The 26,737-nt window shown below is 37.2% G+C and overlaps 1 protein-coding gene across 1 annotated transcript in view; it reads right to left on the bottom strand.

Annotated features, from left to right (window-relative positions):
• chrm3b (cholinergic receptor, muscarinic 3b) overlaps positions 1-26,737 on the bottom strand; it is a 105,905-nt gene that overhangs the window by 52,238 nt on the left and 26,930 nt on the right. The window contains exon 2 of the mRNA XM_053511734.1: positions 19,759-19,871. The gene's annotated coding sequence lies outside the window, so the exon portion shown is untranslated. The remainder of the gene's footprint in view (positions 1-19,758; positions 19,872-26,737) is intronic.

Raw genomic sequence — 26,737 nt, 5'->3', positions numbered from 1 at the left:
CGGAATGTGATTGTGATTTAAACTACAATAATTAACTATCAAATGCACCAATTAGTATTCAGACTTATTTATAAGGATTAAAAGCAAATAATGGGAGTAGAAGTAGCTGCACAAAGGCGTTGTTTTTTCTGGTCTCGTATCATATCTGGTCTTATACAGTAATTCATATGTGATATGTCTTATATTAGTTTCTGACTTCCGTCTTTCACAACATGGCCACCATGATCTTCGGTAATAAGCAATATGTGATTTAATTACCTTGGCAATGTTTTCTTATTTGGCATGATGCCTGCAGATGCTTCATACTGTATGAATTGCACCTCAAATGCAAATATATATATAACAAATTGGTGCGGTGGCTTAGTGGTTAGCGTTATCACCTCCAGGGTCTGGGTTCGATTCCCAACTTGGGTCTGTGTGCATGGAGTTTGCATGTTCTCCCCGTACTCCGGTTTCCTCCCACAGTCCCACAAGACATGCGGACTGCCGTTCCCAAATTGCCCGTAGTCTGTGTGTGTGTGTATGTATGTGTGTGTGCCCTGCGAGGGATTGGCACCCTGTCCGAATTTTTTTGGGGGGAAATCTCCTGGGATAGGCTCCAGGCCCCCAGGACCCTGTGTCCAGGGCAAAGCGGTACAGACGATAAGTGAGTGAATTAAATTTGAAAAAAGATTTCCGAGTCAGTGTGGCGATATATTGCACAATCGATGATCAATTTTTCCCATCTCTACATGGCACAAGGTTATAACAAGCAATGCCCTGATGAATGAGGCTTTTGATTGGACAAATTTAGCATGAGCCTGTCATAAGTCCAAAGGTCATGTTCAGCATACTTCAGTAAAAACCCTACATGAGTTACTGACTATACAGTACATACAGAACAGTACTTTACCTGTAATAAATCGCATCTTTTTACAATTGCACGGGTTCATATCGCTATTTCTCTTTCAGCGCTATTAAGGTATGACCACTACACACACACACACACTTTTCTAAATTTGAAATCCTATGTGCGGAGTTAATGAACTGCGTTGAACCACTGGCTGTGGCACAAATCAACAAAAATGAGAGAGCTAGGGAAGGTTAGAGGATCGCACCTTCTTTGGTAATTCCATTACAAGCTCCTGAAATCCAGCGAGCAGAGATATGATTTGTCCTTAAAAGTCCTTAAACATCAGCAATGTGGTGAACGTTTCGTGACAGGGAAAGATCAGAACACAGTTTATCCCTTTGAGACTGAAATACCAGAATTAAGAAATTCTTCCTAACACCACTGTTCGCTGGCTTTGTTCCCTGTGAAGCCAAATCATCCGGGACAAGCCTTTCGTTTGTGGCTCTTTCACTTTCTTTGCACAGTGCTTAAACTTCTAAGTCTATCATTTTATATCGAGAACAATCTTCCATCTTTGATGAGGTCACATTTATGAACCCTAACCGGCTCTAGTTGTGTAAAATCGGTGTCAAATACTGTAGTAGCTTTTAACACTTTAATGTCCTTGTACTTCTAACCTATAAATACCCAATTCATCATTTACATGCCATTGGTTTACTCCCTCAGACACAAACATACAGGATAAAAACAACACAGGAATTTTAGCATGCACACCAGGTCATGCATTAAAAGCACTTAAGTGATTACACGAACAAGATGAACAACATGACATGCTTAACTCCAAATGTGACTTATCATGCAGTCTAAGCTTTAAGCCTCTAATACAAACACAGATTAAAAATGTCTCTTAGTCTGGAAATCTATAATTTGATTCACAAACACAGACGGTTACTGTTCCACCAAACAAAACTTGCATTAAACAATAATTACACAGATGCATTATGGATAATTGAGGTATAATTTATGTATTATTTAAGGTACTGATGAGTTACAAAGCATCTTAGTGAAGTTCTGGGCCATAAAAAAACCCACCAGAATAGGGTTAGGGTTTATTGTAATGATGCGCATTTACAGTATGTAGTGTGTACTGTACAGGGGCGGAGTCATACTTGAAGGAGAAGGCTACTACAATAGAATTGTAGTAGCCTTCTTCATCAGCCATCATATGTGATGTCATAATAATCATATGTGATGTCATAATAATCATATGTGATGTCATAATCATTTTAATTAGCACTTACAGAATAAAAAGTGAGCAGGAGACGTACAGAAATTCTCAAGGTTTCAATAAAAGACAAAGGGTGTTCAAGTCGAACTGGGACTTGTGATGAAACTTCTTGTGAACGGAGGCATAAAACCTTCATACCACGGTACAGAGATGAGACTCTTAGCTCAAGTAAAACAATTTTAATGGTGCAAAGTTTTAAGAAAAAGAAGACCACACATCCATGAAATCCAAGGTTGTTTCCATCAATGTTCAGCGAGTGGAATGACTGATCCTTGGAAAATCTATGGATTTGTTGAATTGGCACCAAATTGTGGAAGAGGCTCATTTGTGGGTGGGAACGATACACACACTCATTCACCAACACCACTTACAGTAGAGGACCTCAGCTGTGAGTTATTGCCACACCCCCTTGTACAGTCCTGATCTCACTCCAAGCCATTTCAACATGTTTGGGTCATAAAAGGAGTTCCTGGGAGGCCGGTACAGTAGCTCCAGTGTACTGAGAACATTTCCTACCTTGATGGTATCCAAGCACTAGTGAAACGCTGGGATAAGTGTATCCATGTAGCAGGGGATTATATAGAGAAATAAAGGGAGTTTTTACTCTCATATCTGTGTTCTGTTATTCTGCACAATCAAAAGTCCCGGTTTGACTTGAACACCATGCATATTCTATTCTATACTGTACAGTATGTATAAAAACAAACATCACTCAGGCAAACAAATTAGCCAACCATTAGGCGATACCGCACTCATTAGTTTAAGTTAATACAAATGTCTCATGTCTCATCAGGTTGCAGTAAACATACAGTGTAAAGCTGTTAATAAACCTGGACAAGCAAAGCACGAAATAAAGACAATGGATCTCATTTACTCAGCTGGATCTGAACAGATTTATTCATCGGCTGTTTACGGGAGCATTTACACAAGGAACGCGGTAGTCAGGAACATTGTGTTACCTAAAAAAAACAAAAAACAAAAACATTCCTATCCTACAAGGACTCCTAAATATGTACGTTTATATATACAGTATGATGATAGACATTAACGTGAACGTCAATCAACAAACTGTAAATCGTATGAGTCAGTGATTAACTGTAAATGTACAAATAATGCTTATTTATTTAAATTGCAAACATACATTTTAATAAAATTAATATTTAATCGTTTCACATAAATAAATTAGGGAACATAAAATGAGCCTTTTAACTAACTAGCAAAAGTAATGGCACCCTTCCAATACTTTTGTATTGCTGCATTACTAAAAGACTTCTAAACATTTCCCTGCATATCGTACTGTGTATGACTGTGTAAGTGAAATAAAATTTGAATTTGAAAATTAATATTTGAGATTTAGCACTCAACATTTAAAGGGTGCATTGTTTTTTTTTATCTAGTAATCATGCTCGTCTTGTTAGATCTCTTTGATCTTTGGCTTTTAAAGAGTTTTAAAAGCATCATTAAAACAAACACAGTTGGTCACAACTATTTACAGTACGCACATGTGATTACTACTGACCCTCGTGTGCAGGTGAGTAAAAAGAAAATTGATGTTTATTTCAATTGTTTTGGCCTGCAAACACGCTTACAAACAATTATACCAAAATACTGACAAATAAAACCAAAGATGAACTAAAATTATTAAAAAAAAAAAAGAAATAAAAAGGGAAAAAAGAAAATTCATGGACATTTCTGGCTCCAGTGCTTTGCTGATTCTGGCATAGATTAGCATAGCCTGTAAAGAACTGATCACATCACTAATACAGGCTATACTAATTAAAGCCAGAGTCATCAAGTCGTCCTTCAGAATATCAGTAATTATTTCAAAGCCAACAAAATATTTTAAAAACCTTTTAAATAAACAAAATGTTCGAAACGAAGCTTTTGTTTGGTTTGAAGGCGTAGTGCAGAGTTGAATGATATAAAGATGTTTATTTGAAATTCAATCCTGGATGATCCTCAGCCTGGAGAGATAAAATCCCACTTGTCTTCAGACGACCTTGTTTGCTGTACTTGGAATTAATAAGAGGCATTTTTCCCTGCAAAACTACGCACAATGGCGTAACCATGAGCCTTAGAGTTTGTCAAAGCGGACCATTTCCTTCTTTACAGAATTACCAGGTATATTTGTGTCACAGTTGCCATGGAGACAAACACCATGTGCTTGTGCGTCGGGATCCGTTACAATCCTAACTCTAGGTCTGGTCCTCTCCATGGCTTGTTGCCTCATAGTGTTCACCTTTTCTGTGTTTAGTCCTGATTAGTATATTTGCTTAAACCCTGTTGTATCAATTTTTCCTCGTGAAGTCATAGCATGCTTTTGTTTCATTAAGTCCTCACCTTGACGTAATTCACCTTGACAACTCGCCTTCTATATTTCTAGGTATTTTCCTAATTTAGACCCTTGACTGGTTCATTATTTATCCTTTCGTAAGCTCTGCCTGCCTAGGATTCCTTTGGTTCCTGGAATGGACATGAACCTTGATCTTGCTGCTTGGATCTGTGCAGGCTCAATGGTTTTGTATATTGCATATTGATCATTTGATATTTATTGTATTTACTGGTGTGTAGAGATGGGGGGGGGGGTTCTCATGTATCGCCAAACTGACTCCAAAATTGATTTAAAAAATTTTTTTGTTTATTTATATATATATATATATATATATATATATATATACTCTCTCGCGCGTGCATTTAGAGTCTGTGTGTTTGTGTTTGTGTGTGAAGCAGAGAGGGGGTGCTACACACACACACACACTCTCTGCCCTACACAGAAACACTGGTCTGTCGAGTGTCATTAGTGATGTTCCTTGCAAATTTTTTAGACAAAACAGTCTTTCCGTTAATGTGTGTTTATGTGAAATTCAAATAAGAAAGGTTTACTGTGTAATAAAGTCTCATTAAAAGGTTAAAAATCCATTTTCTTCCTCAGCCTTTCTTATGTGTGTGCGCGTGCGTAATTTGACACCATGCCGGTTCACACACCCTCGGGATGGGAGGGGCTTTACACACACACACACACACACACACCGTGAAACACTTAAACAAAAACACTTATCTGTCTGGATTTCTTTTTTTAAAAGGTAAAGTGCAGGTTAATTTTTTTATTTTTAATTTATATTTTGTGTTTTTTTTTTATATATATTTATTTTTTGGGCTGTAAAACAAATAATTTGAGTTTCCATTATTTCTAACAGGAAAATTAAATTTGGTTTACGAGTGTTTTGGAAGCAAACATGCATTTCTGCCTAGCAGCACATTAACTAAACAATGGTATGTCATATTTCAATCAGGAATTTCGCCACTTTCTGACTGTATTGCATAATTACGTGACTTGCCTTTCATTCGAGATTCAATAGATTTTTTTACACTACAGTTCCAGTAGTGACAGTTCAAAGCTGTCCATGTCAACACTAAACACAAAGTCGTGCTTATTTTAGATTCTATTATGCATTAAAAAGAAGAAAATTAGGACTTCCCCTGAACCATCTCATGCCATATTGGACTCTCACACACTCTCTAATGATCTTCCTACGATTTTCTACGACCACAAGCTCGGATCATTTCGTGATCGAATTCGAGACTGTAGGGGTGACCCCTATTGGTTGTAGGAGCAGACTTGAAGACTAAACGAATAATGGCTTCCTTTCTGAGTACATCCATTCAGCTCTTTCCCGAAGCAGGAATATATTCCAAGCTTGTGCTCGTTCTCGTCCCTGCAGTGTCAGGATCAGTGTGTCCTGTTCTTTCTGGGTTTCCCTGTTATCTCTGTCTCTCTCTGCCTGTGTCCTCTCTAATGCACTGAGTACACTCTCACACGTCTGTGTGCTTTCTGCACGAATCAGTACATGCAGACTGTTCTGAAAAGTTGCACATTGAAGCTCATGTTCCTGACTAGACACACAGTCATTTTGCTGAGGCCAAAGACATTCTGGGAGACATTCTGAGACATTCAGATTAAGCGTGTACAAGTAACATACAGTTTTGTTAGATCTTTTGAATGACACATTGAATGGACTTGATATATTATGAAGGAGGCATGGCGGTATAATGGTTAGCACCGTGGCCTCACACGGTCAGGGTCGATAGTTCGGGTCCCACATGTGTGGATTTTGCATGTTCCCAGTTTAACTGATTCCTCCGGGTACTCTGGGTTCCTCCCATAGTCCAAAGACATGTAGCATAGGATAAGTTTTTAAATTGTCCATAGTGTGTGAGTGAGTGAACAGGCAAAATGAACAGGCACCAGGGACGGGATGCATCATAGAATGAGTGAGTGCGTGATGTACTGTATTACAGTATGGATGGGACTTTTTGCAGCATAAAGCTTTTAAAACTACATATTATATTTAATTCATATGAGGCGAATCCCAGGATAAAGTAGATCCTACATGTATATTCCTACTAATAATTTATGTTTTCTTTATATAAATAATCTATTTTCAATTAAATAAAAAAGCACAACATTGTGCTCGTGTTGTGCAGAAGAACAGATTAGAGACGATAAGCTATTCTATTCTAGACTAAATTTAATTTAACGGAATTTATATATATGATATTTTACATAAATGCTCAGAACACACCACACAAGGCTCGTTCTTCTCTTATGAAGTAATAAAAACAACATTTTCAAATTTAAGCAATATTAAAGACTTGTACACTTGTACAGTTTGTGAAACACAGATGCTAACAATCACAGTTTGTTTTTCATTAGTGCAGCAGGAGTGTCTATCTGTCCCATGAAGGATCCAGACACCGAGGTGCAAAAGTTAGTGCACTCCCAGTGCCAGTCCTAATCCCCGAAAAATTTGTATGTTTGTGGCAAGAAGGGAAACCATAGTGCCCTGTCAACTGAAAGTCAGAGTTTGCGCTAAAATGACCACATATGGTGATGTTGACATACAAAATACGGTATGTGGCAAAATATACAGTACTGAAACTCGCACATCCCGGACGTGCATATGCATTTGTCGGCGGGGCATACAGTATCTCCAGCTGTACGTGTTCCCAGTAGTGAAAAGAAAGTTGTGTTGTACAGTTGTTGTTAAAAATGGGACTCTCGACAGAGGAAAAAATTTGAGTATTATTTCCGCTCTTACAGATGTGGTCGTGAAAAAGGTGTCAGAAGACATTCCTTCTCATACTCGTTCCTTTCCCCCGATCTTACACGACCTGATGATCCGCCAAGAACCATTCCTGCACTACGCGAGCAAAGTGTCTCCTTCATTCACGCAGATCGTGGAAAATCGAAGTAGGTACAGCACACAGCACAGCTACAGTACAACGTGGCAAAAAAGCCATGAACTTGTACCTAATTCAAAGACAAGACTGAATATGATGTACTACAAGATTGTTTCAAAATCCATGCCTGAGACGAGTCTAACGGCAAGCTTCAAACCCTGCAGCGCGTTCCTGAGAATTTTAACAACTTAGAACTTCCTTTTACTTTCAGTTATATTTCAGCTTATTTTCTTTTGTTTAATACCCAGGAAAAGTCTTTTCAAGTAACTTAACTGGAATATATGCTAAATTTGTAGATGCACGCAAATAGTGTATAACTTAAACATGTACAGAAGAATAGGTCGAAATAAAGCTGATATACAGGATGGGTGAGGGGGATCAGGGTAAAGTTTAAACATGAAGACAACATGAAAGGACCCTGCAATTTGGAACATAACATGACCACACCTTTAACATTTTCAACATTACATTACAGATGATGTACCATGATTCCATTAGTGAGAAAAAACTCATTAGTGCTGTTTTGTTAATCCTCTTAACTTTGTCAATGTCTTGAATTCTGTTGGATTTTTGGACATTCGAATTTTGGGGTCAATGAAACGTAGTTTAAGCACAAACTGTGACTTTTCGCATCTGCATATAAATTTAATTATAGTCTATAAGCGTTACTCAATTTGTAAATGTTGCACTTTTTTCCATTTTAAGGACTCCATAAGAGCATTCTTGAAAACAAGGAAATAAGTTTTTGACAAATTTCATGTCACCTGAAATGATATTTTTGGTCAGCTATTAAATCCCCAAAAATACATATTTTAAGAGGAGTAAAAAGTGTTACAAAGTTACAATTTAGACGAAATTCTTTACAGACTTTGTTTTAAATCACACACAAAAAAAAATAACGAACACACTCTGAGACGTACAGTACAGCAACAACCTTATCTGCATTGACGGGAATGACCTAACGCTTTCTGCTAACAGGAAACGTTGATGTCTAACAAGTTCCTAAGTTTACTCTGGCAAGCAACCAAGCAGCCTTTTGACTTTCCCTGTCTGTAATCTTTATTACCATGCAGTGTGTTCACATCACCGCGGAACCACACTGAGCAGTGTACTGTACTTATAGTTCTACAGAAATTCCAATACTGCACACCACAACTACTCAGTTATTCAGCTATTCCACACACACACACACACACACGTACACATACACACGCACACACACAGGGCAGTGGGGATTAAATCTAAATTCTGGCCAAACACCAAAGTTCTAAGAAAGTAATTGGATGTCTACACAGCAAGAATGAAGGGGGGGGCAAAAGAAACTGTGCCAAAACACAGATTTCTGACCTTGAGATTCAGGAATACGGGAAGATAAAAGAAGGAGAAGGATGTAAGACCAAGTGATCTGGAGGAAGAAAAGAACAAGAAAGAAACAATGAGAAAGCAAGAAAAAGAGGGAGAAAAAGAATGAGACGAAACAAAAGTAAAAAAATATATAGAGCAAATAACAAAAGTACGAGAGAGAGACACCGAGAGAAAGTGTGTCAAAAGACATATAAAATGTTTCATAAGGCCGTTAACAATAAAAAAAAAACAAAGTTCAGCAATTGTTTCCATGAAATTTCAGTAAGTGGACGCCCTGATGCCTGAAAATCGAGGGATACCTTTCTGCCAATTCGCGGAAGAGACGCATCTGTCTGTGTGATCTGTACACATACCCGTTCACCACTTGCACATTACAGGAACTTGGCTGCAAGATTAAACGGGTTCCTGGGAGGCCAGCGTTTCAGACGTGCAGCAGTCAGTCTGATCATGGCTCAGTCGTACTGAGAAAACTGTCTACCTTGATGGTGTCCAAGCACTCGTGAAACACTGGGATAAGTGCAGTAGTGTAGCAGGGAATTATATAGAGAAACACAGCTAGTTTTTATTCTTATAACTGTCTTCTGTTATTCTAATCAAAAGTCCTGGTTTGACTTGAACGCTTCTCGTATTACAAGATCAGTGCAACAACCTACAATGTTGAGCACCTGAAAAAATCTTGACTATTAAAAAGAAAGAGTGGTTCATTTTCAAATACATTTTTTGCCTGCCGCTGAAAATTTTAGTTAACAAATAATGTTTACTTCAGTTTTGTCCACCAATGCTAAATGATAGCAGTCAAAATGTTGCACATTTGCTAACGTTTTTTTTTTTCAAAAATGACAAAACATTTGTTTATATAGATCTATTGTAAAATCAAATGCATCCTCTTTCCTAAGAACTCCATGATATGATTCACGGGAAATGGCATGAAGTGGTGGTCACTACTGATTCATGGTGTAACATGTTACAGTAAAAAGATGAAGGAAATTAAAATACATCATAGACCTAAAAGTCAGCACACAAAGACCTGAGACCAAGCAAAAGTTATCAAAATCTCATAAAAGCCACTTTAAGCCAGTGGTACAAAACCAAGAGGAAGAAAGAGAGAGAGAGAGAGAGAGACAGAGAGAGATGTAAGAGTTCGGACTGCTCCCAAAGACAGTGAATTCGCTCGCAAACAAGAAAGTGTATGAGGCTTTACCAATCACTGGATGTCATGGCACGCGTTTCTGTCCTTCTTTCAAATTGAGCTTTACAGAGAGACAAAGACAGAAGGGCACGGGTCTATTGAGGTGACAGAGAAGAGAGAAATGGCTTTTCACACATGGCTCAGATGAAAAAAAAAACAGCATGAAAAGCACACAAGCACCTACACATACACAGGCTTCTGACACATCCCGGCACTGTGAGGTTAAATTGAAAACGCGACCTTCGTTTCTTATTAGCGAGATGTTTTTTTTTTTACTTTTTTTTTTTTTTTATTCTAGACAGCAAGCTGAGCATCTGTACCCTGGCTTCAGTGTAACAGTAGGAAGTGGAGCCTTACAAAAAAAAAAAAAAAAAAAACAGTTTTCTGATTTAAACTCACAACCTAACAGACACAACAGGACTCTTAAGCCTTTGACTGGATTCTAGCTATACTGCTAGTCATGTAAAAGTGAATCTGTACCATAGGTTTCAGAGTTGTCCCAAAATGTAAATGCTGGATTACACTTGTGTGTTAAGACTTGTCCGTATGTTAGTTTTTCACAAAGCAGCGTACAATGAGATAATGAGTTTTGTCTGGCTGGTGGCAAGACCTTGAGACACTTCTTCTCCACATCTTCTGTCAAGGGCTTTAGACCCCATACAGGTTTTACTGACAAACCCACCAACACTGGTTCTTATCACTTGATGGGATACACAATGTCCCTGTGCCCTTTAATACTGGTTTGCTATTAAAAACAGTCTCAAGTAGAAGCACTTATTCAAAGCCAAGAAAATCAGCCATACGCTTTGTGTTTAAACCTTCACTAGTAAAAAAAAAGTGATTTGCATTAATGCTAGTTAGCCAGCTAAAGTGCTGACAAAGTTTGTATGAACATTGCAAAACTGTGCATATCTTTGATATTTCTTTCTTTAATATTTTTTTGTTAGAGAACATTTTGCAAAATTGAGACCTGCACCCATTTTAATACCCAACAGCACAGTAATCTGTAAATATGAACCAGAATCCATTTACCTTTCCGCTTCTCCATTAACGTTTGTTTGCAATACTGTACAAGACTTTCATTTCATGTTCATTTCTTCACTCAAATATACCCATTCACATAACATGTAGTTATGACTGCAGACACCTATGAGATCATACATTCAGGAAGTATAAACCAGGCCTAACTAACTCTGCTGTCATTACTTTTACATACACTGCTGTCATGGCATTACTTATTCCTGGTCAATTAGAGAATAAGCAAGTGTTCAAAAATATGTGCATTTGTGAAGGGAGCTGGTGCTTTTATCTACAGTGACTTTTCCCTAAGGCGAAATCTAAAGCTAAGACACAAGCGGTGGTACTCTGGAGAGATGGAGCATGAATGTCCGAGCTCCAAAAATACTTCACAACAGCCTGAGGGAAGAGCGAATTGGCTCAACAGCCGTATGTTAATTGCGTCAATAGTGACTGAAAAAAAAAACTGCAACTATCACTAAATCCAAGCTTTTGGGCATTCCTGCTGCTGGGTTTCACCCTCCAGGATTGGTACCTGTTGTGATTCAACTAGAGGGAGAAAACTGGCTAAGACCAAACTGGGGAAAAAAAAGAAAAAGAAAAGAAGAAAACATCAAAATATAATGCCCTGAGGCTGGTGGTTTTCCCAGTGAGACCAAATTAAAAGTGAACTATGGTGATTCATCTTTTTATTTTAAGCACATCAACAACTTACTGCTGGTTCTCAATCAGCAACATCTTTCTCCGTGTAACTTTGTCTGTGTCTTGGTTCATGAGGCTGGTATCCCTTAACATCAAGTCAAGAGCTCTTCCTCCGGGTTACATATTTTCCGCTTCACCTCTTTGCTGTACTTTCCTGTAATTAGCTTTGTTATGCTAAGCCGTGTATATAGGTCTGCATGTTTGTCTGCACAGAACTGAGTGTATTTTTATATAGCAATTCTGCCTCATGGGTAATATATTGCTGATAGATACCCTGATTTTTATTTCTTTTTATTTATTTATTTATAAAATAATACTACAGTGCAAGAATATATTTGTGCAATTGAGAGTTTGGCTAAAATAAGTGCCTAATAGTAGTTCAGTCAGCCCTATCATCATAGCCTGTCTTTTGGATCTCTATCAAGGGTTGATCATATGAAAAGACAGAGGGATAATGTAGAGTGAGATGAGAGCATGGTAGAAAGTTTCATTGTTCACTTTTTGATGAGTAATAGAAATAAAGTAAATCTTACCTTGATCAACTGACAATACAAGCTGCATCCTATCCCCTTTGCTGATAATATTAAAGTTACACTTCTTATCTCAATATCACAGGCCAAACCTATACAGTGGAACCTTTGGTTCTGAGCATAATTCGTTCCGGAAGCTGGCTCGTATTCCAAAACACTCGTAAACCAAATTTAATTGTCCCATAAGAAATAATGGAAACTTAAATTATTTGTTCCAATTGTTCCACATAAATACATAAAAATAATTAATACAACATATAAAGTACAAAAAAAAAAAAATTAACCTGCACTTTACCTTTAAAAAAAATAAATAAATAAATCCAGACAGATAAGTGTTTTCGTTAATGTGCGAAGCTGCTGTGTGTGTGTGTGTGTGTGTGTGTGTGTGTGTGTGTGTGTGTGTGTGTGTCTTTGGACCTGACATTATGTGTTTGCACATGCGTAATTTGACATCGTGCGGGTTCACAAACACACACACACTAAAGGTGAGAGAAAGAGAGAGAGAGAGAGGGGTGAGGGAAAAAATGCATGCACGGATGTTGATTATACCAGTGAGAGTCGCGCACTAAGACCCAGGAGGGGAGACGATTACCCACAATTCCGCAGCGCAAGAGAGAGAAAAAACATTGGCTCAGTTGTGATCACGTGACGTTCGGCGTCAAAACAAGAAGCACATGGGTGATACATGATACTCGGTACTCGTAAACCAAGACTTGCTCGTTTTGTGAGTCAAAATTTATTAAAAATCTTTGCTCGTCTTGCGAACATTTCCATAATTTTCTATTGACCGTGTAAAGCTGCTTTGCTACATTGACAATTGTTAAACGCGCTATACAAATAAAATAAAATTAAACTGAATTAATGGTGTAAACAAATGAGTAGCTGTTAGAGACTTCTTTCCAGTTATCCAGAGGTCGTAACGAATTTGAGTGGAATGATGGTATAATGCTTCATTTGGGGAAGAGGTTTGCAAACCTTTTTATTAGAGGTGTAATGTACTTCTCAGCACTCCTCAGGGTGGAGAATAAACCTAGCCCAGACCCCCAGAATTTCTAATTATCACAAAGCAATAGACGCTGCAGCAAAGATCTGATCTGCATATATAGTTTTAAAACCCCTGATTCATTTTAACATTAATGAGAAATATGATTTAAAAAATGGAATAATTACTGTGGATTAGAATTCAGTGAAAAAATGATTAAACTGTTTGTGCATCAAAAAAAGTACATACGGTAAAACATGAAAGCTGCAAATCTCTTTAACAGGAGAAAAAAACTTTTTAAAAGGATAATTATTATTATTATTATTATTATTATTATTGTTATTATAGTGACTTTGTAGCTGAGCATCGTGTTGTAATGTGTTTTTTTTTAAAGAACATGAATGCCATAGAACCAGTGAAAAGGCTTAAAGTGCATTAGTATATATATTTTAGCCTGTACAAATAACCAGCAAATTTAGTAAAACAGGAAATAATTATTAGAAAATTGTTCCATGACCCTAGGATCATAGTATACCATGTTTAAGGGGGAAACCGATTTGTCAAACTTGACTTCCAGTACGGGGTGTTTGTTTGTGTTTCGGATGGACCTCGTATGGACTCTCTCTCTCTCTACTGGCCACCATAGATGCTAGGGGTGGAATTTGTCGTTAACATGGGCGGCAATGGAAAAGGGACACATAAAGAATCATTTAAATGTCCAACCCACCCACTCACCCTTAAACAACATGGCTAATCTTACATAATGGACCTTTAGGTATTCAGAATTACATTTGTTGCTCAGTGATGCAGATAGTTGTATCATCTCTTATGAGTTTCACATAGTCACCCTTCAAAGATTTCCTTCTTGGTTTGGTTACGCTAAATAACCCCAGGAATATGTGTGTGTGTGTGTGTGTGTGTGTGTGTGTGTGTGTGTATGTGTATGTGCTGTGCCCAGGGTGTATTCTCACCTTGCATACAGTGATCCTAATATAAACCTCAACACAAGTGGACCAAGAATTAACTGAAGATAACAAATAAGTGTTTTGTTCCAAATTTTGGAAAATTAAGTACATTTCCATAATAACAACAAGACGAACTGAAATTGTATTGAATTGAATTGCAGATCTGCCCTCGTGTCTGTGTTAGACCTTAAATTGTTTCAGTTTGGTCAGATTTTGCATTATACTGTATAGTCATTATAGTCTTTTTTAGATTATAGTTAGATCTCCAATGAAATTATTTCCTCTAGGTTCTCACAGAGCGTCAAAGAGTCGTATCCAAACGCAACCAAGCTTTCCGAACATGAGGACAGCTTTCCTGAATAATTCAATTCTATTCAATTTTATTTGTATAGCGCTTTTAACAATGGTCATTTTCTCAAAACAGCTTCACGAAAATCAAAAGAAAATTATGGAAAGTGTATAAAATGTAAGGAAATGTATATAAATCATGCCGAAGGCGACAGTGGCAAGGACAAACTCTCTGAGTAGGATAAAACCTTGAGAGGAACCAGACTGAACAGGGAACCCATCCTCATTTGGTGAAAACAGATAGCATGGATTGTTTTATAGTCAAACTGGACATTCCTTTTATTTCCATTTTTATTTACATTTAAATTTATTGCTATTTCTGTCTACATTTGTACAGATAAGTTATTACATTTCCTATATATTTGTATTATTTTTAAAATATTTTTATATGTTCTATTTTCTTACGTTTCTTTAGCTAAATCTACTTCTATTTTATCTTTTTTTTTATTTTATTCCACTATCTATTTCTTAATAGTTTTTTACATTTTTTTAAGGTCACGGACGGTCGTATAAGCATTTCACTGCATATCGTAGTGTATGACAAATAAAATTTGAATGTGAATACTGTGTGTTAGTCAGCTGGAGGTTGTCACCAGCCATATTGTAAAAACCATCAATATTAAAACCAACCAGGGTTTGGGTTCCCCTTGTGCCACATGAGTGGATTTGGCTCTTCAGGGCGTGGCTTCATGAAACTCCTGGCGGTGTGATGTGGTGTCTGGCACCAGGACGCATCACATGGATGCTCAATCCCAGTGACAGCTGGGGAATTCAGAGGATGGGTCGACAACCTTGAACCTTGTAGTGCATTAAAGGAGCCTTTCTGTCATGGCCAGCATTTACTTTTTTTTGCAGTTTGTGTTGTTTTTATGGCATAAATAAGTCTTGGGTGCCCAGGATCCAATCACATGTTTCCTGGTGTATAACTGATAATCATTGTTATTCAGTTCACTTGTTGGGTGGTTTTAGCGTTACGTCTGATTACTGTAGATTTTGACCCTTTTACCTTCTTCCACAAACACAGCCCTTACGCTTAACAATTTCACACCTTTTTTTCCTATCACAAAAAAAGACGATTATTATCCACTAAAAACTGTTCTGTTCCAGTGCTAAAATGCTGCTGGATTGAAGCCAGGGAACCGATGATATGAGAGCTTAGAGCCAGTGTCATTTTGTCGCCATGGCAACAGCAGAATTTAACAAAAGGCAACAACACATTCCTGAGGGTTTAGAAGATTATTGTTCTTTAAAAACAAACAGAAGTAATATCACAATCATGAATCGCTGGTCAGCAGCAGCAGCACGAGTGGGAGATACAGTATACTGCATGGCTAATACCTACAAAACTATATCTGCGAGATTACAAAGAGCTAAATTAGATACAGTAATAAAGAGCAGATTAACAATCGTATTATGCATTTGCTCGTTTAAAATAAAATCCTGATAATTATATCTGTGGTCTGGAATAAAGAGCACATGCACACTCGTCTGCTGTGTGAACAATAAAGAATGTGTCTTTAAATGGTAAGAGAAAAAAGAAAAAAGAAAAAACTGTCTTGTAGGATCATTCATAACTAACGGGATTTTTATACTGCACGCTGGAATATGTCAACACAGATAATTCTGACAGCTTAAGAAAAAAAAAAAAAACCTATAAAATATTTAGAAAAAAAAATCCAAATAAAATTTCCAAAGCAATTTATTTAAATTCCTCTATGCTTATATCCTCTCTCTCTCTCCTAAACTTGTAGTACTCATTAATGATGTGGAAATGGCTTACAACTGGCTGTAATTTGGAGAGAAAACATCGCGCTGACGAAATATTTAGCCTCTGATGTTCCCTAAAGCACAGTAGTTACAGATATGCCTGCTGTGTGATGTCTCGTGATGTCCTGGTCTGTGTGTGAACTGGAGAAAAATAACAATAATAATAATAATAATAATAATAATAACAATAATAATAATAGGGTACCAGACCTTTGCTTTTTGCCATGTCAACATGTTCCTGCTTTTTACAAACTATTACAGACATTTGTGGCCATACAGTAAATAAGATGCTTAAATACTAATATTACAACATGCAGTATTGTACAGCCGTGATTCTGGTGCAGGGATCTTCAAATCAAGGATCTTCCAATCACCAACACCTAAACATGCCAACTGATCCTGTAATTATCAGATTGGTTGAATCAACTGTGTTTGAGCAGAAGAATCACCAACTGTGTTGGATACTCACTTCCAGGAGTGAACTTGAAGATCCCTGGTATATCGTTTTAATAAAGAGGACAAAAGTATAAAAATCAAATTGAAGGGATTCACTGCAAAACACTGTAAATGACAAATCAATTTTTTTCCCCACACAAACTTGATAATTGTTTTTTTCAGGCAAACAGTGTTGTCTATAGCCAAAGTATTATTAGCGAATCGCAGGATACAGTAAGCATGTTTTAGAATTGTGGAAGCTATAAACATACATTATAGCCACAAACAGGTTTTTTATATATATATATGCTGGTTATATACTCGCTGGTTCTTTCTGTCCATTACTACTCGCTGGTGCACCTTGTGTACACTTTCGTTCCCACCTGTACATACAATCATCATTCACGCTTATATAAAAGCATTATTTTCATATTTATATTTTTTGACAGCATTTCTACCTCATTAATGCACCTTAAATTGTACACAGTGTTTTTATTTTTACTTTTACTTTTTCCTCACTCTAATTCTTGCTTGATGCTTAATTGTTGTATAATATGTGAACTGCTTACTGTAACGATACAATGTCCCTTTGGGATTAATAAAGTACAACATAAACAACTACATTTACATGGCAACATGTAACGCATTCAAAATATAATTTCAAAGGGGCTCTCAACTGCCACTCTCGAACCCCAGGCCATTTATGGACTACTACGAAAAGGCGATCAAAAAAGTCATTGATAAGTAAGCTGATGCATTGTAAACTGATATTTTTGTGTTTTAATATTTCTTTTGTAAAGGTTTCTACACTTTGTTCTTTGTCTCTATTGGCTATTAGTATAAACTACAAAAACACATTTTTTTTTTTTATTAAAACCAACATGGTTACTACATTGCACAGCTACACTGGCACAAACGTTACTACAGTACGCAAACCATAAATACTGTAGTGACAAAATTGTGCGAGATGCATTTATAGCATTTTTTAGTACTACAACAAAAAAAAGTCACACTTATATAATTAAAGATTGTCGACATTACAGCAAGCATTACTCAGAGAAAAATATACAAAATATTGTCTATTTGTCTATTTGTTTGTCTGTAATATCTCTTACAAAACTGTCAGAATGGATTTATCTCATTTTGCAGGGAAATTCTTTAGGCACACAATCACTGATACATACATACAACTGTAGAAATATACAAAATTAAATTTTATTACTACATTTATTATTAAATTTTATCATTTATATAAAATATCTTTAAATAAAGTGTTTAACGCAGTAGTTCGTTCCCCATTTTTGTGTTATCAGTGTCCAGTACTGTTCAAAAGTTTTGAACCACCCCCCATGAAGACTTTTGCAGCGTACTGTATATTTGAGAATTTTGCCGTATCTGAAATCATCTTCATGTCTTTACTATTTACAATATAAAAATGTTCTTTCTATAGGGCAGCAGGAAATGAGACACCACGCTGAATTCTCACAGTGTGAGCTCTGGAAATGCATTCATCGTGACACGCTGTTACATAAACTACCTGAATGTTACAAATTGCCTAGCAACCTCATACCAAAAAAGAAGAAGAAGAAGGATTTTGCTGACATTTTGTCTGTATTAGATACAACAATAATAAATACATGTTTTTTTTTTTTTAATAGAGTCATTAAACCACACTTTATTTACAGTGCATTTACAGTATAATTGTGTGTAAAAGTTAGTGCCCCCTCTTTTTTAATTCTATGTTTTTGGGTTTTTTACTAAAAGTAATCGTTTCCTGTATGACTTTATCAGACTTTCACATAACTTTTGGTCTATCCTTCTTTACCCTCTTTGAGGTTGTTGGGCATTCGATCATGCACAGCTCATTTAAGCATTTCAGTTGGGTTTGAGGTCTGGACTTTGACTAGGTCATTCCAAAACCTTGATCCTTTGCACTTTTAGTCATTCTGATGTAGATTAACTGGTGTGCTTTGGATCGTTGCCCTGTCGCAAGACCGAATTTCAACAAAGCTTTAGCTGTCGGACAGATGGCCTCACATTTGCCTCTAGAATCTTCTATTATACTGCGGAGTTCATGGTCGACTTGCATGCTGCCCAGGTCCATGCCCAAGTCATCCTCCCTCCAACACCATACTTAAGTGGCTGTTTTTGCTGAAATGCTGTTTGGCTTTTGGCAACCTCGGTGCTGGGCAGAAAGACCAAATAACTGCACTTTATTCTCATCTGTACAATAGGGCATTGTTTCAGGTTTGCTACTGAATCATGGTGGTACAGTACTTAGTATTGTCCACATGATTGTTTTCTCTTTGGCTTCATTTTTAAAAAAAAATAATGGCACAGTGGATGTGGATGTTATACATTGTAATTGCCTAATAATGAATTTTACTATGTTTTTACTTAAATTATATAGGGGGCACTAACTTGTGCACATATCACAGTATATACAGTTTTTTTTTCTTGAGCGGTGTATATAGTGTTTTTTTTTAATAAATATATAAATAAATAAAATTCAGTACAAATGTTAGCAACTGAACGCTACAGTGTCACAGATTAAAGACAAATCATACACACGCAGAAGAATTGCCCTTCGGAATTCATGAACCCCTATCATTTCTGCATGGTTCCTGCATACGGAATGAGTTTCTGATTTTGAGTTTGTGTACATAATCTCAACCTGGAGTTTAAGACGCTGTTGCGCTACCAATTTGCATTTCCATATGTTTCTGTGAATATAATCTTCAATAAAAACTTGCAGATAACCGACAACAGATACACACACCTGCATCCCAGAGAGAAACACTGCTCTACTTATGACAGCGGGACTCTCAAGATGAAAAAAAAAAAAAAAAAAAAAATCTTGTTCTTCTCATCCTTCTTAAGCACAGTTTGAGCTTTGGGTCTCATTCATGCTAATCACACGAGCGTTATGTAAATGTAAAATCTTTGCTGCAATCATTTTCTTACAGTACAGTACTGTATATGACTCAATAGCTGAAAATGGTGTGTTGAGAATACAATAGAGATAAAAAGCGCTGCTGAAAAGTCTTCTGCTTGAAGGTAAGGTAAAGCGATGTGAGGAGAGATGAGATGGACCTACCTGAAATAGAGGATGACATCTACAGAGTTCCGCCTCAGCAGTGTCCACTCCAGCCAATGTCCACTCCACCCTTCTTAGACATTGTCCTTATTGACACACAAGACACGCACCACCTGGACAACACAAAAGCACAGGAAGTGCTCGGTTTATGCTTATATTCGAGGAAAATGTTATTTAAACCTGGGATTAATATTCTTTTGCTGTATTTCTAACATCCATCCATCTATCAAGGATCCTCTGTAGTCCAACTAGGGGCTGATGACCATTGTAGCTATTCCCATTTTTATAACTGTAGTAGGACCTCCATTCCCGGTACAACATACTGTACAATCAACATTCACACACTACGGACAATTTGCGTAGGCCAATTAGCCTAATCTGCATGTCTTTGGACTGATAGAGGAAACCTGAGCACCCTGAAGAAACCCACCAAGCACTGGGAGAACATGCAAACTCCACACACCGACCCTGAGGCTGGAACCGAACCCAGACCCTGGAGGTGCGAGGCGACGACCACTAAGCCACCGTCCGCCATTTCTAACATCTAAAAATCTAACATCTAAAGTACAAATTTAAAAAAGGTTAGGATAATATTGTTTTTGTTTTATTTAAAAGGCATTGTGCTATGACCATGACAGGTTTAATGCCACATTGTAGAGGCCCGCATCAAGTTCATTTTACGTTGTTATTATTAGCCAACTGATGCCATGACAACATAGTAAGCGAGTCATAAGCTCCTGGTACCATATGATGGTGCCATATGATCGTGTACGGGAATAACTCGGCTCGATCTTATTGGTCATGGGGAGAGCATGACCATGTGCGCGACAGGACATTTGTGACAACATGGACGCGTTGAAACCGCAACAGACTTGGAAGGAGTGAGAACCTGATAAATGCATGTTTTTCCATTTTGATCCGCTGCGTTCTTCGATAGTTTAAAGCTTTTGTAGGAACTTCAGGGTCTCCTTCAATGGCTCCAAGAAAAATGATCAACAAAGTGAACAAAAGCTCACAAAAATTCTAACTTTTTCAAAGCATAGACTGAATACAAACTGACTACAAACTTTGTTCAAAGCTGACCTTCAATTACAAAAAAAAAGTCTGCCTTCATAGCAGCACTACTTTCATTCAATTCATTTTGCAAAATGACGGAGCAAGAATGCTTAAATCTACATCCGATAACTAAACGCGCAGTCTCTCCACAGGCATTCACGACATTCTGATTGATCAAACTGCATTTTTAATCTGCTAATTACAACATATTATAATCAATAATTGACAGCAGCTTTATTTTCTACATCTTTTTGAACAGACAGTTATTATCCCTTCTGTGCTGCTGCGGAGAACTGTAAAAACTTTTATGCCAGGCTGTTCTGAGCCTACAGGCGGAGGATCCTAAAAAAAATGTGAATCCTGATGATGTCACTGCCAACCGAGAAAAAGGCGAGAGAGAAAATATGGCCATGCTTTGGGGAAGAGAAAAAAAAGCATACACTCTTCTCTGTCTACCACAGCAACTCTAGACACCTGTGGGCACACCTCTGAACTCATGTATGCAGAAAAAGGCAAATGGAACTTTGCTCCACGTGTGTTACACAGAAAAAGCAGCAGTTTGAAAAGATATCAATTGGTTGGCATCATGTGTGCCTGGTTAGTACATGGCATATTATAAAGGAGAGCTGGCTAGTGGGTGGATATTGGCACCAAAATGAGGTGAATATGGAGAAAATCAAGATCAGTCAATCAATCAATCAATCAATCAATTAATCAAATATGTCAAATAAAATGTCTAAATTCCAATAGAGAAATAAATGATGGAGGTTAAATAAAATGCCCTGCATTTATGGCAGGGTGCACATGATTTATTGTACTCAGTAGCACCCTGCCATAAACACACTATCTAGGTAAAAGTGATACGTAGATGGGGCTCATCAATCATTTATTATCTGTAAACTTCATGCCAAAGCAGCTGCGCCATTCAGTGACTGAACGTCACGGATGAGGTCACCCTAACAACTTGATCACATGCTCTACAGGTATAATGAGTTTCCATTTATTCTGTAAGAATCTGGAGACCTTGCTATATTCTATATTCCATACTGTAGATAATAGCTGGTTGGTGGTGTCAGTTATCCCAAAATAGAAAAGGAAAATATCCAATTATAATGTAATATGAAATCTATAAAGGATAAGAGAGTGTAGAAAGAAAAATTGTATTTAAAAAAACCCTAATACGCTCCCCCAAAAAATCATTAAGTGTAATTTACTTGCTTACGCCTTTGGGGAGCAAAGCTCAGGCCTGATCCATGGAGACTCCAACCCGCAACCCAGAGCACCTGAAGGACCCGCTGCTAACGTTCTGGTGCCAGACATCATACCCCCATAGGCCCCATGGAGTCATCCCATTGACAGCTAGGTGGTTTTCACCTTAATGGTTTTAAAATGATTGCTGATCAGTGTATAGTTTGCTTGCACTCATCCTGGTGCCCTGCTTCTGGTTGAAGATCCTGATGCATGGTGGCCTCACTGCTAAGAATGGCCCCGTATGGTCTGCTTGGGATGTGTGTGGTGACTAGGAACTGGTTCCACTTGACCATGAAGATGGCCTTGGACAGGGCTGATGGAGTCAACTGTTCTCTGATGGCTTGTGACTGCAGTCGATCTACAGTATAGTTTAGTCAATATGAAATTTCCTAAAGTTTTGTACCTGAGCCTCAAGTGATAAAAGTGGACTTCATCTTATTAGGTTAAACACTTCTCCTGTTAGACTGAACTTTCAGTCTCCTAACACACAATATGACGGTTTCTTCCTGTTGTTATCTCAGGGAGTTTTTTCTTTGCCACCGTCGCCCTCGGCTTGCTCACTAGGGACAATCTTATAATTATAATATACGCACACTCTTTTTTATTCTGAAAAGCTACTTAGCGACAATGGTTATTGCTAAAAGCGCTATATAATAATCTGAATTGAACTGAATTTCATAAAGCATCCAGGGATGTGAACTGTACCTAAGACCATATAACTGATGGAAGAAGTTATATACTTACTATAATTAATTTTTTCTATTTTTTTTTTTACATTTACTTCGCCTGAATTGGTACAGCGTTACAAAATATTACACTTTTTTGCTATACTTCTTTTTATATTGCCGTTATCATTAGTAGTACTTATACTTCACTTGGTGTATATTAGTGTATATTTCACTCTCTCTGTGACCATTAAAATATCATACAGTAGCTAAAGAACATGTTGTGGTTTATGTTTTTAATAAAAAGCAAACCAGCACTGACACATCACTGCAATATCCTTATTACAGGCTAAAAAATAAAATAATAATAGAAATGGTTTCAAAATACACATCTTATGTCCAGTCTACTTGTGGATAACAATGTACAAAAAGCCAATGATTTATGCCAATCATACAAATTAACTCATTAATGATGTCTTGATCATATCCAGGATATGTAGAGTTTTGTCATATCCGGCTCTAGTGCTACTTTATACTTGGCCAGCGAGCAAATCTGAACCAACTTGGATTCTGATACAGCACACACAACACACACTCGGTCTCAGTAAGCTGCTTAGCTAAAGCATTGCTCTGCACTGACTGCCAACACTTCTAGGATGGTAAAGACTGAGTTAAATTCGATCAGCATGGTCCTTCTAGTTCGCTCTCCTCTGAAGTGCACTCATCCTGAAGCTTGCCATCCCTCCTAATGCAAACTCAGATGCTGCCAAACTCCCCGAACGCAGCAACAGATTCGGTCATAAAAACGCCTGCCAGCGAACAAGGGCCCTGAATCACAACTCCCTCCACGGCATGAAGATATAAACGCAGTGTCAGATGTTTTATTAAAAAAAAGATTGGAGGTAATTTAGCTTAACATCCATGGTAAAGCTTGAACATAACTGTCAGTGAAACTTGGCCGTGTTCTGTACACTGCGTCTATTCACAGGGAGCTGCACAAAACAAATCTGTTACCGGCTTGAATGCGTCATGATCCGGCACGTCACGAATGCAATTTCACAGTCTGATAACTAGTTGTTGTAAAATTACTCTTAATGCATTTATCAAGGCTGGAGTGTTCTCTTCTCTGTCATTCAACAGCTACACCAGACAGGGAGGGTGAAGGCTAACTGCCTCTCATGCTGGATCCATGGATCCAACTTGCTCCTCCAGCACATCCCACAGAACTCGAGGGTACTAACTTAGTCGGTAATCAGCAACTTGGTACACATTCTGTTTAGGTAAGTGGTACAGTATGTGTCACACTGGCCCACTTCCCACAGTGCATCCTGGTCCCATCTCTTCCTCAGGTAAGCACTGCACACGCACCTGGCCATACACAAGAAAACGTGATTCATCATCTACTTCCGTTGCTGTTGTCCAGTTCTGGTACTCACATGCCCACTGTAGGCGGTTTTGCTTCTTGGACACGGGTCAGCATGGGTGAATGCAACACAGCAACACAACAAACGCTAATGCTCTGTGTGTTCTGACTCCTTTCTACCTGAACCAGCATTAACATTTCAGCTATTTGAGCTACAGTAGCTTTTCTATTGGATCGGACTACCGTACACGGACCAGCTTTCGTTTCCCCATGTGCATCAATGAGCCTTGGTTGCCCATAACACTGTCGCTGGTTCACCAAGAATTTTTTTTCTTTCTTGGATTTCTTTTGCTATGTCCTGACCTCTGTGAATCGGGAACATCAAACATGAGCTGCAGTTCAGGAGATGACCCAGTCAACCAGCCGTCACCATTTGACCCTTGTCAGTTGCTCAATTCCTTATGCTTGCCCATTTTTCTGCTTGCAACATCAACTTTACAGACAAAAGGTTTACTTGATGCGTTATATATCCCACCTCTTCCAGATAATCAATGTTTTTGGCTTCACCTGTAAGTGGTCAGGATGTTATCCCTTATGGAAAAAAATATGGATATATATTGTAAAATATGATGCAATATATTGAATAGTTCATTTCCATATTAACACATTTCCTTATCAATCCATTATTAATATCTTGCAATATATGAATGGACCACGTATGGATATATATTTCAATGAAGACAAAAACATCATATTTATACTCATTAAATATTTATATTAATTTCTTATTAAAACATTATTGAAACTTTATCCATGTTTAAAAATTATACACACACTTTTTTTTTACAGTGCGCTCTGATTAGTGCCTATAAAGTCCATTTTGTTCGATCTACATTAACATATAATCATATTGTAAAAAGAATATAAAGAAAAATATATATTTATTTAAATGTAATATATTATGGAGTATATTGCTGAATACAAAATTACATACATTAAGATATACTGTACATTTGAATATATTTCTCAATATATGAAAAGCCGCAATTCCTTATGTATTTTTAATATACTGTAATATATTAATACAACATATTATTCTGCATATTGTGAATATAGTCTTGAATATGAATATCTTTTTTACTGTTAATTATTAATTAGTATCAGTTAGTTTAGCAACTAGGAATATTAACATTATAAAATCTTTTCAATTTCTCAGTAGATCAGAACCCTAAATTATTTTATATATTGACAGTTAATACTGTATATGGAGAAATAGATTTTCTTTGTGTAAGTGATGGCTGCTCGGTGTACGTTTTTGTTTATTTAATTTTAACAGTTCATTTTAATTGTTTTAAAGCAATATGTGTTTTTTTTTACTTTGCTATCATGCTGTTCCTCTCTAAAGAAAGAAAGTCATATTATTATTATTTTATGTATTAAAAGATTATAGATTTATTAGTCAAAATCCTACACTAAATTATGATAATACCGATATGTTAGAATCAGGTTAACTGGTGTCATTACATTTTATACTTAAAATTAAAAAAACCTGCACAAATACGTTATTTTCATTATTGTACGCAGCTACCAAAAATTAAGTGTGGTACAACACGGATAACAAATACAACCAGCGCAAGGAACACTGTAGGAGAAAAGGGATTTAGCGTAATCGTACTGTAATGTTCATTTAACTGCTGAAACAAGAATAAACTGCTTCGTTTTACCCAGACAGCTTTGCTCTAGGTGTGACAGCTGCATTATTCTTAAAATCAAATTTCCCACAATGCAGCTTAGGTGTACAGTTCAAATCCCTGCGCTGCCAATCTGCCGCTGAGCAAGACGCGTCCCTTTCGTCTGCTCAGCTCAATTATAAGTCACTTTCAATGAAAAAAGTAATAAGCATCTGACAAATAATGATACTCTATATGGAAACGACACCAAAGTACACACACACACACACACACACAGACAGATATACTGACACCTCCAGCTTACGTTTAATTTAAGCTTAGGGTTAAATACTGTGCTGTTATTTTTAGCCTGGTTTTGCTTAAATTGTATACTCTTTGTTAAATATCATAACCCTGGTATGGCATTTATTTTTAACGAAGTGATGGTCAAGTGATAAAGTTTTTAAGTTTTAAACATGTCAGAGAAAGCTGTTTGATCTGTCAGCTTGGTGATGGCAGATTGGAAATATTGAGCGACCAAATATTGATATAGAGTATATACTTTATGTTGGTGGCCCAGTGGTTAAGCCTCTGTGTTACTGATCAGAAGGTCAGGAGTTTGAGCCTATGCACTGCCAAGCAGCAACTGTTGGAGCCTTAAGCAAGGCCCTTAACCCTGTGCTGTATCAAGGCATCATGGCCGACTCTGTTATCTAAACCCAAATTGCCCTCAAACTGGGATATCATTATCTAAAGCATGAATAATGGCATTAAAAATACAATGAAAAAGCATTTAATTGATAGGTTTTTATCCATGAACATACAGCACAAAATCAGCTAATTGTATTTTATACCAAAGAACCTCCCCAGATCAATACGTCAATAGCTTGTCAAGGCAACTTTTAGTTTTAATTTCGTCCTGCTATTAGCTGATAGCCTTCTGATTACTTACAAGAATGTTATCGAATGTTTTG

The sequence above is a fragment of the Clarias gariepinus genome, chromosome 14 (genome assembly GCF_024256425.1).
Source record: "Clarias gariepinus isolate MV-2021 ecotype Netherlands chromosome 14, CGAR_prim_01v2, whole genome shotgun sequence".
NCBI classification, from domain to species: domain Eukaryota; kingdom Metazoa; phylum Chordata; class Actinopteri; order Siluriformes; family Clariidae; genus Clarias; species Clarias gariepinus.
This window is presented reverse-complemented; position numbering and strand designations above follow the sequence as displayed.